This window comes from Trachypithecus francoisi, unplaced genomic scaffold (assembly GCF_009764315.1).
Source record: "Trachypithecus francoisi isolate TF-2019V2 unplaced genomic scaffold, Tfra_2.0 Contig00828, whole genome shotgun sequence".
Lineage (NCBI taxonomy): Eukaryota > Metazoa > Chordata > Mammalia > Primates > Cercopithecidae > Trachypithecus > Trachypithecus francoisi.
The window spans coordinates 26,619-40,041 of NW_022680929.1; the positions used below are offsets into that span (position 1 = coordinate 26,619).

Here is a 13,423-nt window from a genome sequence, read left to right on the forward strand (position 1 = left end):
GGTTTCTACTTTCACTTTTTAATTTTGATTTTTTTGCCTTTAAGAACTCTTATTTTGCAGCTCATTGATACATTTTTTTTTAATGGTTCTTGATATGTATTCCAGAAGTTTTTGTTGTTTTCTGGTCCTTGTCATCCCATGTTGCCAGAAATAAAATTATTTCAACTTGTTCTTTAACAATTTACAGTATCCATATAGTCCTTCCTGTTCCAGAGGCAATAGAGTGAGAACACACACTTAGGAGCCAAGCTGGCCTGAGATCAAGTAAGATCCACCAGCAAGGTGACCTCAGTAGCCTATTTACATTCTGAGCCTCAGTTTCTCATAGTGTTGGTGTGAGAATTAAATGAGGTAATATATGAATAAACACTTAAACAGAGACTGACACTGGTAAGGATGGACTTTTTTATTATCTGAAAATTTTGAAAAACTATGAGCCTGAGTAACAGTTATACATCTTACCCAATGGTTCACTAACCTCTGGTCCCTGGCTACCCCAGCCCCTTCTACCATGCAGTCACCCACACCCATGCTTATACTGATGGAGAGGAGTCAACTATGAGCTATTCACTGGATGACAGGCCCAGCTACTCTCACAGATGTACCCAAAGTCCAGGACAGAATGCTAGCCATTGGCTGCTGGTCTGAGAAATGTGATTGTCATATAAGCCTGAGTGAAAACACAGCCCTTTTACTACTAAGAAATCTGAAAACAAACAAACTTAAACAAACATAATTTTAAATTTTGCATTTTTTATGATGTCATTTGTCCCAACAGCCATTTGACATCAATAGTCCTGATTACTAAAAATCTCAACATTATAGAAATGTTCTCCTCCTTTTCGAAAACCATGTTTATTTTCCCCCCACAATACAGGGCTATCTGCAAAACCCTTGAACTGACAACATAACTCAGGGGATAACTCTGTCTTAGCAGAGTAGCAGCTGAAAAAAGCAGACAATTCTTAACAGGTAGATGAGGAATGCTCACTACTAAAAACATTATTTATTAGTGCAAGTGGTATTTCTGATGTGCAAATTAAGCTTACACTTCAACTTTAATTTATAAGAGTTCGGAAATGCAGATTAAGTCTCTGATGCCATATTGTGAATTCAGTAAAGATTAACTAATCTACCACGCAAAGACAAACTTTAGCTATCCTACGCTTATTATTCTGGAAATTTAATGAAAATTAAACAAGAAGACTCACAGAGTATAAGAATTGTCCCCCTGCCTTAACAGTGCTGTTTTCAGCTTCGGTTGCCTGAAACACTGCAGAATAATTCAGATTTTTTGTAACCCCACCTTTTTATTAAAACCAAAGTACTAAACTAATAAATGTGAGAAAGGATGTTGGGTTTAAAAAGAAAAAGGCTCAAGACATCGAGCCTCTTAGATATTTTAAAAGTGAAGACTGAGAAGGAACACACTGTTGCTAAATAGAATTATAAAATTATGGTCAATTTATAATCTTTTCAATATGGGATTTGAATGTTCTGATATTAGATACGATGTACATACTTTATTTATACAGTACCTTCAGAGAAGAAAAAAAGTCAGTATTGATTTATACAGTATTTGGCATGTTACTCACATATGCAGTGATGTATACGATGTCAGAGCTAGAAAATAGCTTAGATGAGATTTGGATTCAGCGCTGGGCGAGCCCGCCCCCACCGAGCCAGCCCCGTCCCCACCCACCCCGCCATGCCTCTGTCCCGCCCTCTCCGCCCCCTGCCCCTCTGCCTGGTCCCTTCAGTCCCCTGCCCCTTCGCCCCGCCCTGTCCCTGCACTCCTTCCCATCCCCTCCGCCCCGCACAGACCCCTGAGGCATGCGCAGTGCGCCTGGCCTGCGGGGCTGGATGTTTGAGAACTGCACTTGGATCTCCGTGGCCGGTGTCTGAAGTCGTCAGTTTACTGCTTGTAACGAACATAGTGATCACTGGGAACCTGAAAGTAGAGACTCCTTTCCGCCGTCCCTCTGTCCCTTGGGCTGCTGCTAATCCGATCGCTGGCCTCCAGGACCTCAGGCTGGCTGAACGCCCTCACCCATCTCGCCGCCCCAGGGCCGGCTATGCGCCCAGCATAATGGGAAAAAAATCACGACGGAAAGGTCCAACCCCTCACCACGCAGACGGGAAGCTTGGCCGCACGTGTGAGGACCCGCCCCTTGAGGTTTCACCCCCGCTTCGCTGGCTCCAAAAGCCTGGGTCGGGGCCTCCTTCTCCTGTGGGGGCCTCTCGGCCGCAAACACACAGGCCCGAGCCCCAGCGAGCCCGCGGGCCTCCCACCCGCCGTTCATAGGCTGCACTTCTGCGCCCCAGCACTGCGCCTGCGGGGCCACTTGGGTCACTTTTCCATTCGGATGACGCCCCTGTACTTCGTGGCTGCAGGCTCCTCAAGCCCCACGTCTGTGCGGGGACCAGCAAAGCAGCAGAATATCCGTGCTACATCTTTCTGGAGCACCCATTTTACTACCAGATTTGGAAGGAACAAAGTTAAGTAATTTCCAAGGCAAGTAATTAAAACTTTACGATGAAAAGACTGGAAACTCTTCTGTTGGTAATAACTGTCAGACACATCTGTGCCTGAAATGTCAGACTTTCTCTGAGAAAAAAACTGAGAACTTGTTTCCCATTATTTAAAATAGGAAAAATTATAGGGCACAGCAAGTCAACAGAAAAAACCTACCAATTTCCTAACTCACAGTATGGCAGTAGGTTTAAGTTGCACATAAGTTAGGATGTAAAATGCTTAAATGTTGCCACTTGGTCACCCACGTTTGATATGGTTGTTACATGCAGTTGCCTTGTACACAGTAGCAGCGGCTTGAGACCAGCAACATCACTCATTTGTCAACACACCAAAGCTTTTCGAAGTCACTGTCATGATCCTGGTGGTCTACCAGTTGTTTCTGGAAGCAACATGTGGCTTTTCTGGCAAACCATTTAGTTTAAAATGTTGTACTCTTTGAAAGCTCAAACTTTATCTCTACAACCATCAGCTGAAAAATTTGAGACAGGTTCTTGTCTTTTGCCAAAACTGCACCACAATAGGGGCTCCACTGATAAAACTGCTTCAGCCTCCCCAGTAGCTGAGACAGGTGTGCACCACTATGCTGTTAATTTTTATTTTTTTTGTAAAAACTACATTCCCCACATTGCCCAGGCTGGTCTCAAACTTCTAGTCTTAAGCAGTTTTCCCGCCTTGGCCTCCCAAAGTGCTGGAATTACAGGCGTGAGCCACCCATTGAGCTAGGAGTTAGAGACCAGCCCGGACAACATGGCAAAACCCCATCTCTACAAAAAATTTAAAAATTAGCTGGGAATGGTGGCACTGTCGATACTCCCAGCTACTCAGGTTCATGGAACTATATTCTGCATAGAATGGGCAAAGTACAACTATCATTGATTAGTACTTGAATAAATGAAGTTTTTACCTTCATATTTTTTCCAAAATGCAGTATCTGAGATGTAGCATTCTATATCTTTGGCTTATTTAATGTTAGCTATACAGACAAAATAGAAAATGAAAAAAAATTTCCAGTGTTAAATATTCGCATTGATGTCTGTATTAGTCTATTTTGTGTTGCTATAAAAGAACACCTGAGGCTGGGTAATTTATGAAGAAAAGAGGTTTATTTGGGTCATGATTCTGCAGGCTGTACCAGCCTGGCCCCACCATCTGTTTCTGGTGAGGACCCTGGGAAGCCTCCAGGCATGGTGGAAGGGGAAGTGGAGCAAGGAAGAAAAGAGGTGGGTGCCATGTGCTTTCAAACAACCAGCTCTCAAGTTTCATAGAGCAAGAACTCATTCACTACCACCGGGACAGCACCAAGCCATTCCTGAAGGATCTGCCCCCAAGACCCAAACACCTCTCACTAGGCCCCACTTTCTTTTCTTTCTTTTTTCTTTCTTTTTTTTTTTTTTTTTTTTTTTTTTTGAGACGGAGTCTCACTCTGCCACCCACTGAGTGCAGTCGCATGATGTTGGTTACTGCAAGCTCCACCTCCCAGGTTCATGCCATTCTCCTGCCTCAGCCTCCCGACTAGCTGGGACTATGGACGCCCACTACCATGCCCAGTTAATTTTTTGTTTTAGTAGAGACGGTGTTTCACCATGTTAACCAGGATGGTCTCGATCTGCTGACCTTGTGATCTGCCCGCCTTGGCCTACCAAAGTGCTGGGATTACAGGCATGCATGACTGCGCCCAGCCTAGGCCCTGCCGGGAATCAAATTGTTTTTTTTTTTTTTTGGTTTTGTTTTGTTTGTTAAGGAGATAATCTCTCTCTGTCACCCAGGGTGGAGTGCAGTAGCAGAGTTGTAGCTCACTATAGAGCCATGGCTGAGCTGAGCCAGAGCTTACTGTGGCATCCAACTCCTGGGCTCCAGAGATCCTCCCACCTCTGCCTCCTGAGTAGCTGGGATAACAGGCCCAATCCACCATGCCCAACTAATTTTTTTATTTTTTGTAGAGACAGGGTCTCACTAGGAGATCAAATTTCAATATGAGATTTGGAGAGGACAAATTTTCAAACTGTATCAATGTCAATAGGTGTTTTTTTTTCCCCTCATAAAGAGTATCTATGTGTTAGGAACTTTAGATGTTTAAAAAGTGGTGGCGGGGGAGAAATATAAAATAAGGGACACACACTGTAAAATTTCCTCACATTTTAAATTACTCTGATAACGAATACATACATGGATTTATGGGTCTGGAATTTTTTCAGTGAGACATTTGTTTATAATTAAAATGTGGATTTTATCTCCTTATTCCTTTTTAATTCAGTCCCAGGCCTGAGCCACCGTCCAAACATTCCTACACTGAAGCTGGGGTTTTTCCCTGAAAACGTTGCTTGTTAGGAAAACAGGAGACAGTTGCCTTGAGCCAGCTGGACTTGGCCACAAGGCTACTCTCACAGAGGAGTGTTATTCAGTGGGAAGTTGTGCTCCCTACATGGCACCACAGCCCTTCAGCTCTGAACTCAGCAAACACTGTCCCATTTTGCTCCCAGTAACAAGCACAGGGGCACCACCACAGGCTAGTATCCAGTGGGAACTGAGTCTTGGGAACTTACTGGAATTGTTGGAAGTTATGTCCCTTTTTAGTAATGCATATGGCCCTAAATATTAGGTACAATGTGACTTCAGACTCAAGTCATGTCATCGTGTGTTTTGGCTCAGCTGTGGCCTGCATGTGGTATTGTTAATATTAGAAATGAAAATGCTGGTGAGCCACAGAAAGAAGAATTCCCTGTTTTCTAAAACTTTCAAACACCTTTGGCCTTGTTCATTAATCACCTGGGAGGAAGAGAACATATAAAAACTGGAAATGCAGTGGCCAGGAGCCAGCCTGTGAGAGGCTTGCTGAGCTGTGAGGGTCTGGAGGAGGAAGCAGCTCTGCATTGCTTCTGCAGCCCCAGTCAAAGCAATGTTGAATTCCAGCGTGATATTGAAATGAATGTATTTTATTGTAATGTTAAATCTTATATTTTTTATTAAGTCCTTTGCTCACGAAAGGAAACAACAAAATGACAAATTATTTACATTTTCAGATATTATAAGAAAGTTGATTCCCAATGTTGAAAGAGGGGCCTAGTGAGAGGTGTTTGGGTCTTGGGGGCAGATCCTGCAGGAACGACTTGGTGCTGTCCCAGTGGCAGTGAGTGAGTTCTTGCTCCATGAAACATGACAGCTGTCTGTTTGAAAGCATCTGGCACCCCACGTGCTTTCTTCGTTGCTCCACTTCCCCTTCCACCATGACTGGAGGCAGACTGAGGTTCAGGAGGGAGGCCGTCCTCTAAGACAGCGTATCCAATATAAACAGAATATGACCTAGGCCTGTCTGGAGTTTTAAATTTTTCTACTAGCCAGGTTAAAGAAACTAAAGAGAAACAGGTGGAATTGATTTGTAATAATATAATTTATTTGACCCAATATATCCAAAATATCATTTTAATGTATGATCAGTATAAAATTATTAATGAAACATTTTACTTTTCTTTGTCCTAAATCTTTAAAACTCACCCCATATTTTACACTTCCAGCATGTCCCAGTTCGGAGCAGCCACATTCCAGATGTTCTGAGGGCTCTGACTCCCTGACCTCAGGAAGGTGAAGTGCCTGAACCCCACTTGTCTGCTAGGAATGAGGGAGCTACCCCTCCCTACCCACATCTCTTCTCAGTCCCAAGGGAAGAGAGAGTGCCCTGAGAGAGCAGGGGCTGCCAGCAGGAGGTGGCCACAGGTACGACATGGCTGCCCATCTGCTGCTTGGTGGGGCCATTCTCCCTCCAGAGATCAGAGGACAGTGGGGTCCCAGGAGGTGGGACCTGTCCACAGCCTTGACCTCCAGAATTTAGATTTGGAGGGAACAGATTCCAGATAAATGTCTTACCTTGCTATTTGGCCTTGGCCCTAGTGGTCAGGCTGTCATCTGTTTCCTCCTGTGTTGTGTGATACTGTGTGAGTTTTAAGCACATACATGTCTACATGCATTTCTTTATAATTCAAGGGACCCAACTTCTAATAAGGGGAAAAGGAATTCGATACCTAGATGGTCCCTACCATTTGCCAGCTAACTTGTAATCAGCATGTTGTTAATCCTGGCATCCTGTCACTCTGGGTGTGTTAGTTAGCTGTTACTGTGTAACAAGCCATCCCAAAACTTATTTAGCTCATGATTGAGCAGGTCAGCAATTTATGGCAGGCTCCTGCCATAAATTAATTGTGATACCTATAAAACCTGCCATACCTTTATAAGGTATAGCAATCTTCATGTCTGTGTATGGAAGAAGGGTGTCAGCTGCTGGTGACCAGGCAGCTCTGCTGTTGAGAATGAGTTGGCTGTGGACTGGGCAACCTTGGTTCTCTTCCCCAAAATGTTTCATCCTCTAGCAGGCTAACCTGGGCTTCTTGTCATGGAGATGACAGGGTTCTGAAAGAAAAAGAAGAAGCATTCAAGACCTTTGAGACTGGGCCCAAAAGTGCCAGCTGGATCCAAGTCTTGGGAAACAGATTCTACCTCTGGATGGGAGCAGCTGTAAAAGCGCATTGCAAAGGGTGCAGATACAGGGAGGGATGAAGAATTGCTGTTGTTTTTGCAGTTAGCATCACTATGCCTTTTCTTGCAGACAAGATTTATATAACTGTCCAAGTCAAGGAACTTGTCCAAAGCCCCATAGCTACTAAGCGGGCTGTGCTGGGACTCAGGATCTGCTCAGCCTGACTCCAGAACACATCCACCTCCATGGGCCACACTATCACATGGCTTCCCTGGGCCTTCCAGGTTCTGGAGGGTGACTCTTCTGTAACAGAGGCAGGATTTCTGCAAGATTCTCATCCTTGTGGTTAGGAATATTCCTCTCCAGATAATGATTGGGAAGCGTCTTGGAATAACTTGGAATAATTTTGGGGAAATGGTTGAAGGCTGAGTTAAGAAATCAAGGCACTAGCAATATATTTTTCATTTCTAATCATAGGAGAAATGTGAAAACTCGTATAAAGCACTCCACATATTTGGAAATTCTTTTCATCCCATTTTGGTATTTGGAGGCTATTGCTGGTCTTCAACACAGACTAAATCAAAATGCTGTGCCCAAAACAACCTCTTCCTCTGAAAGCAAGTGATGTGTAGATAGATCTGCTGAGAAGACATTTCCTCCTGCTGCAGTTTAGTCAAGCAGCTGAGCATGTCTTGAAGACGTCCTTTGATTTTAACAGGGCAGAGCTGTTTTCTAAGACTGCCCACCACCCCTCCCTGTAAAGCTGAGATGCTGCAAAGACACAAATCCCCACAGTACACAAGGAAATCAGGCACAGCTAAGGCATCCTTTAGCACAGCTAAGGTTCTCACCCTTGATGCACCTTACAATTACCTGGGTGGCAGGGGGCTTTTAAAATTCCCAAAACTGAAGTTGCAAGAGACCAGTGAAATCAGAATCCCTGGGGCAGGATCCAGACATCCTTGCTGTTTAAAGCTCTCCAACTAATTACAATGTGTGGCCAGCGTTGAGAACCACTGCTTGAAACCAGCATCTTTTGATGAACTAGTAGCAAATGGTTTCTCAAATGAATATAAAGTCTTTGCTGTTGAGCTATAGCCTTTCAGTCTTACTTGCGCTATTTACATACTATCTTTTGCAAGACTTGACCTCTGCTACTCGTTTTGTTTGTGATTCAACTCAATTTCACAAGTACTGAGTGCATATGATGTGCAGAGCACCGTGCTAGTTATTGTGGCCTTGGTTTGGGGAGGACTTTGCTGGGAAATAAAGGCACATCATCAGAAATAAGAGTCTTGCTACTTACCAAATTGAGGCAAAAATGGGAAGACCTAGGGGGTCTCACCCAAGGGCTAGGACATTAATAGATACATCAGAATATGACAGTTCATCTGATGATGCTGTGGGTAGAAGTGTCCCACTTTGAAACAAAACAAAACTACTATTACTCTGAGATACTAAATTCTGTGTGCAAATATGTGGTATTTAAATATTTTGTTGATACATAGCATGCATACAGAAATACGGGCATAAAGCATTCACTTAAGCTCAACATATATTATGACAAAGTTAATACACGTGGGTAACCAAGAAATAGAAGCAGCCTCACTCATGTGGCCCACAAGCGCTTTCTCCCTGTCTTGTCAAAGTTACCAGTGTCTTAACAGCTGACATTATAGATAAGTTTCCTCTTTCTGTGCAAGTTTTGTTACAGAAAAATTTAAATATATAACAAATGAAAAAAATGTATAATAGACTCATGACCCAGCTTCAACAGCTAGTAATCGCATGCCATTTTTGTTTCTTCTGTACCTCCGCCCTTTCCCTACCCCTCACTTTATTTATTTTTTTAGTTCTTTTTTGGTGAGGTAAGATATACATGCATTGAAAGGCATAAATCTTAATTGTACAGCTTTGAAAAATAAATACACCCATATAACCATCACCCCTTTTCAGAATGGAATATTTCCATCATCCCCAGAAAACTCCCTCATGCTCATTCCTAGGCAATTTTTAACTCCCCCAGAGGAAAGTACTGTTGTGGGGGTTTTTTAAACCATAAGTTCACTTTGCTTGAAATCATACAATATACATTTTTTACGTCCAGTTGTTTCAGCATAATGCTTGTGAGACCCCTCCATAGTGTGTATTTTAGTAGTTTGTTCCTTTGTATTCCTGAATAGTGTTTTGCTGTATGAATGCACTGTGGTTTGTTCGTACATTTCTCTGTTGATGAATATTTGGGTTATTTCCTACTTTGGGCTATCATAATAGAAAAGATCTATGAACATTCTTATACAAGTACTTTTTTGTATTGTTTTATTCCTTTATTAGCATTGAAGTGACATAGGTTTTCTTGTACTATTACAGTGAGTGTAAAACAGAAAAACTTACTACAGAATAGCACCATTTATCTCCTATCCTTTGTGCTATTGTTGCCATAAATTTTATATGTGCACATATCAAAAACCCCACAACACAGTATTATATTTGCTTTCATCACAGATCTTTAGATGAAATTAAGAGGGAAAAAAGAAAAATATATTAATAAATATTTGGAGGGAGATATTTTGAGGCCACAGAAACATACTGTTTCTTCTTTAAGTTTCATCACATTTTTTGCATTCATTGATGACTCTTTCCTGCAGCAATGATTACTGCAGTGTTCTAGTGGTACTTTTCTATTTGTGCTATCCTTCAATATTTATTACTTGGAATTCTTTTGTAAGGAAGATTTGTCTTTCCTTCCTGATTTATTTAATCTTTTCTTTATCAGTATGGACTTGTGGCTGTTTCTTTTATGTTCTGGGTTATAATTTAGTGCTGTTGTAATTATTTGCCACTCCCATTGTTCCACCTTGAGTCGTAGAGAGCTCTTCCAGGTTGGCTTATTTTGACATGTCCCCACCCTTTTATGTCTTTTAAAAGCACTTTCTTATTTTCTACCACTGCAAGATGCTCTAGTCTCATCTTGTGTTTTTCATGGCAGGCCTAGAATTAGTCATTTCTCCAAGAAGCCCAGGTTTCTTTTATAGGAGAATGGTATTTAGAAACTAAGATCTGGGTACTGGGTGTGCTCATTAATATTGGGATATCACTGCTTCTAGGCTCTCTCAGCATAGTTTGGAAACACGTGAATGTTTCCAAACATGTATGCATGAATACAAACTCAGCATCTACCTATCTGTATCTGCAGATACATTAAAATAGACAAGGGTTCATACTGACATTCCTAACTCTAGTCCAGCACTTCAGGATTTATTCTAGCATTCTCCCTTTGCTTATTTCTAACTCTTTTACCTACAGAGAGCAACTGGGCTCTATTTCTCTGAAATATATTTGCTAACATGGAAAATCATTTCAGAATTGCTAACCCATACCCTGAAACAAATTTGTCAACAGTGTGTTTGTGTACAGTTCTTGAGTCTTACAGTATGCAATCAAAACAGTATTTTCCAAGGTTACTTAAGGGAAGACTTTTTTTCCCCACACTTCAGTATAGGTTAGTCACAATTTGTAATGCAGTAAGATTAATTTGTCACCCACTGCATTCCATCTGACCCCCTCACCATCTTTGTTGATTTTTAAATTTACATAGAATAAAACCTGTAGGAGACAAGTTTTCTACATTAGTCGAGATAATCATGATTTGCCACTCCATTCTGTTAATGCAGTGATATTTGAATGTTCAACCATCCTTGCATTCCAGGAATATATTCTACTTGTCATAGTGTATATTTTTTAATATGCTGCTCAATTTAGTTTGTTGGTATTTTGTTGAGTATTTCTGCATTGGTATGCATCAGGGAAGTGATACGGATCTCTAGTTTTCTTAATATTTTTTTATTTCTGGCTTTGGTATCAGGGTAATTCTGACATCATAGAATGAGTTTAGAAATGTTCTCTCATTTTCAATTTTTTAGAAGAGTTGTATTAGTGTTATTTAAATGTTTGATAAGATTCACCAGTGAAGCCATCTGATTCAGGGTGTTTCTTTGTCAGAAAGTTTTTGATGACGGATTCAATCTTAGTAGTTATGTGGTCTGTTCTAATTTTCTGTTTTTTCATGATTCAGTCCTAGTAGGTTTTGTATACCTAAGAATTTGTCTATTTTATCTAGATTGTCCTATTTGTTGGCAAACAGTTGTTTATAGTACACCTTTTATAATTCTTTATTTCTGTAGACTTCATAATAATATCCTACTTTTATTTTTGGCTTTGAGTCTCTTTTTCTTTGTCAATCTAGCTAAAGTTTTGTCAGTTTTGTTCATCTTTTCAAAAACCAACTTTTGGTTTTGTTTGTTTACTGATAAGGAGGGATTTATTTCTGTCATATACTGTTTGTTGTTTATATTCCTTATAGCTTTTTTGTTCTTCATTTCCTGCATACTGTCTTTTTTTGTTTTTGATTGATTTTTGGTAATGAAATGTTTTAATTTCCTCATTTCCTTTTGTATATATTCTATTGTGTGTGTGTGTGTGTGTGTGTGTGTCACCATGGGTATTACATTTAACTTGCAAGTTTATCAAGTTTATTCATTTTTTTAATTGTATAAACATACTGTAATTTATTTATCCATTCTACCTTTAATGGTCCTTTGGATTTTAATTATTGGACTTTTTGTTAGAGCAGTTTTAGATTTACATGAAAAAATGAGTGGAAAGTCCAACGAGTTCCCATATACCCAGTCTCCTGCCCACATGCTCTGTAGTTACCTTTACAGTCTTGCCTTGTGGTACATTTGTTACAGTTGATGAACAATGTAGAAACATTATTATTAACTAAAATTCATTAGAGGTCACTCTTTGTGCTGTACCTTCTATAATTTTGAGAAGTGTATAATGACATGACATGTATCCATCATTAATGCAGCATACAGAATAGTTTCACTGTCTTAAAATATTCCTTGTGCCTCAGCTAATTGTTCCTTTCTTTCACCCTCCCCTTCCCACAACCCTGATAACTACTTCTCTCTTTACTGTTTCCATAGAATATCATATGGAATTTTACAGAATATCATATGGTTGGAATTCTATACTACATAGCATTCATGTGGGCTCCTTTCACTTACCAATATGCATTTAAGTTTCCTGTGTGTCTTTTCATGGCTTGTGGGCTCAGTTTTAAACCAAGGAATAATAATGTATTGTGTGAATCCACAACAGTTTATCCATTCACCTACTGAAAGGCATGTTGATTGCCTCCAAGTTTTAGCAATTATGAATAAAGGTGTGATAAACATTTACGTGGAAGTTTTTGTGTGAATATAAGTTGTCAGCTTATATATGACAAGGGTATACTTAGCTTTATAAGGAACTGCTAGGCCAGCCACAGTAACTCATGTCTGTAATCCTGGCACTTAGGGAGGTTGAGGTGGAAGGATTGCTTGAGCCCAGGAGTTCATGACCAGCCTGGGTAATATAATGAGATATCGTCTCTCCAAAAAATCTAAAAATTAACCAGGCATAGTGGTGCCTGTTGGTGTTAATATCATTGTTGTGCAACCTGCTCTAGGAAATGATGATCCTGTGTTCTCTAAGATGAATGTAATGAGAATCACTCAAGTCAGTAGTCACAACTCATCATTAGCAGAAGCTCAGAAAATAAGATGTTAAATGCCTGGCCATTAAGTTTTCTTATCTTTGTTTATTTCTACAGAATCATCTCCCCTGCCCCACAAACATGAAAGAAAAGACAAGAGAAGCACCACAGAAGAGGAGGGGAGAAGTGCCCCAGAAAAAAAGTCATCTAGTCTCTGAAACTTCACCCAGGTGGGCACAGGCCAACCAGCCTCTCCTCTGGTTGCCCAGCTGGCTGCAGTCTGTCATATAACCTTCCACCCGGTGTGCTCTTGAGTGTGCGGAAGTGCTGTATGCCCTCTTCTTTGAAAACCTGTTGAGCAAATGCCTCCACATTTTATGCCCCTTCAACCTCCACTGCCAAAGGCCCGCAAGACCAAACATGCTGTGCACACACAGCAGCTCTTTGTGTCCTGCTCCTGGCCGATCTCCTGTATCATCTCATTGAGTTCCATTGGACTCCATGGTCTGAATACTCTGTGGAACTCAGGGTTTTCATTTTGCATGGAACTCAGGGTCTTCTTGCTCCATGGAACTCAGCGTCTTCATTTTCCATGGAACTCAATGTCTTCTTGCTCTGTGGAACTTGAGGTCTCCTGGCTCTGTGGAACTCAGGGCCTTTGTGCTCCATGGAATTCAGGGTCTGTATGATCCATGGAACTCAGGGTCTGTGTGCTCCATGTAACTCGGGGACTGCATGCTCTGTGGAAAGCACTGGGACACCTGACCCCCCCCCCACACATACATACATCCTTCTTTTTTTTCTTTTTTTTTTTTTTTTTTTTTTTTTGAGACAGAGTCTTGCTCTGTCACCCAGGCTGGAGTGCGGTGGCAGGATC

At 41.2% G+C, this 13,423-nt stretch overlaps 1 pseudogene; it reads left to right on the forward strand.

Annotated features, from left to right (window-relative positions):
• The first annotated feature begins 1,829 nt into the window (after positions 1 to 1,829).
• Positions 1,830 to 13,042, forward strand: LOC117089377 (annotated as a pseudogene).
• Positions 13,043 to 13,423: the final 381 nt, after the last annotated feature.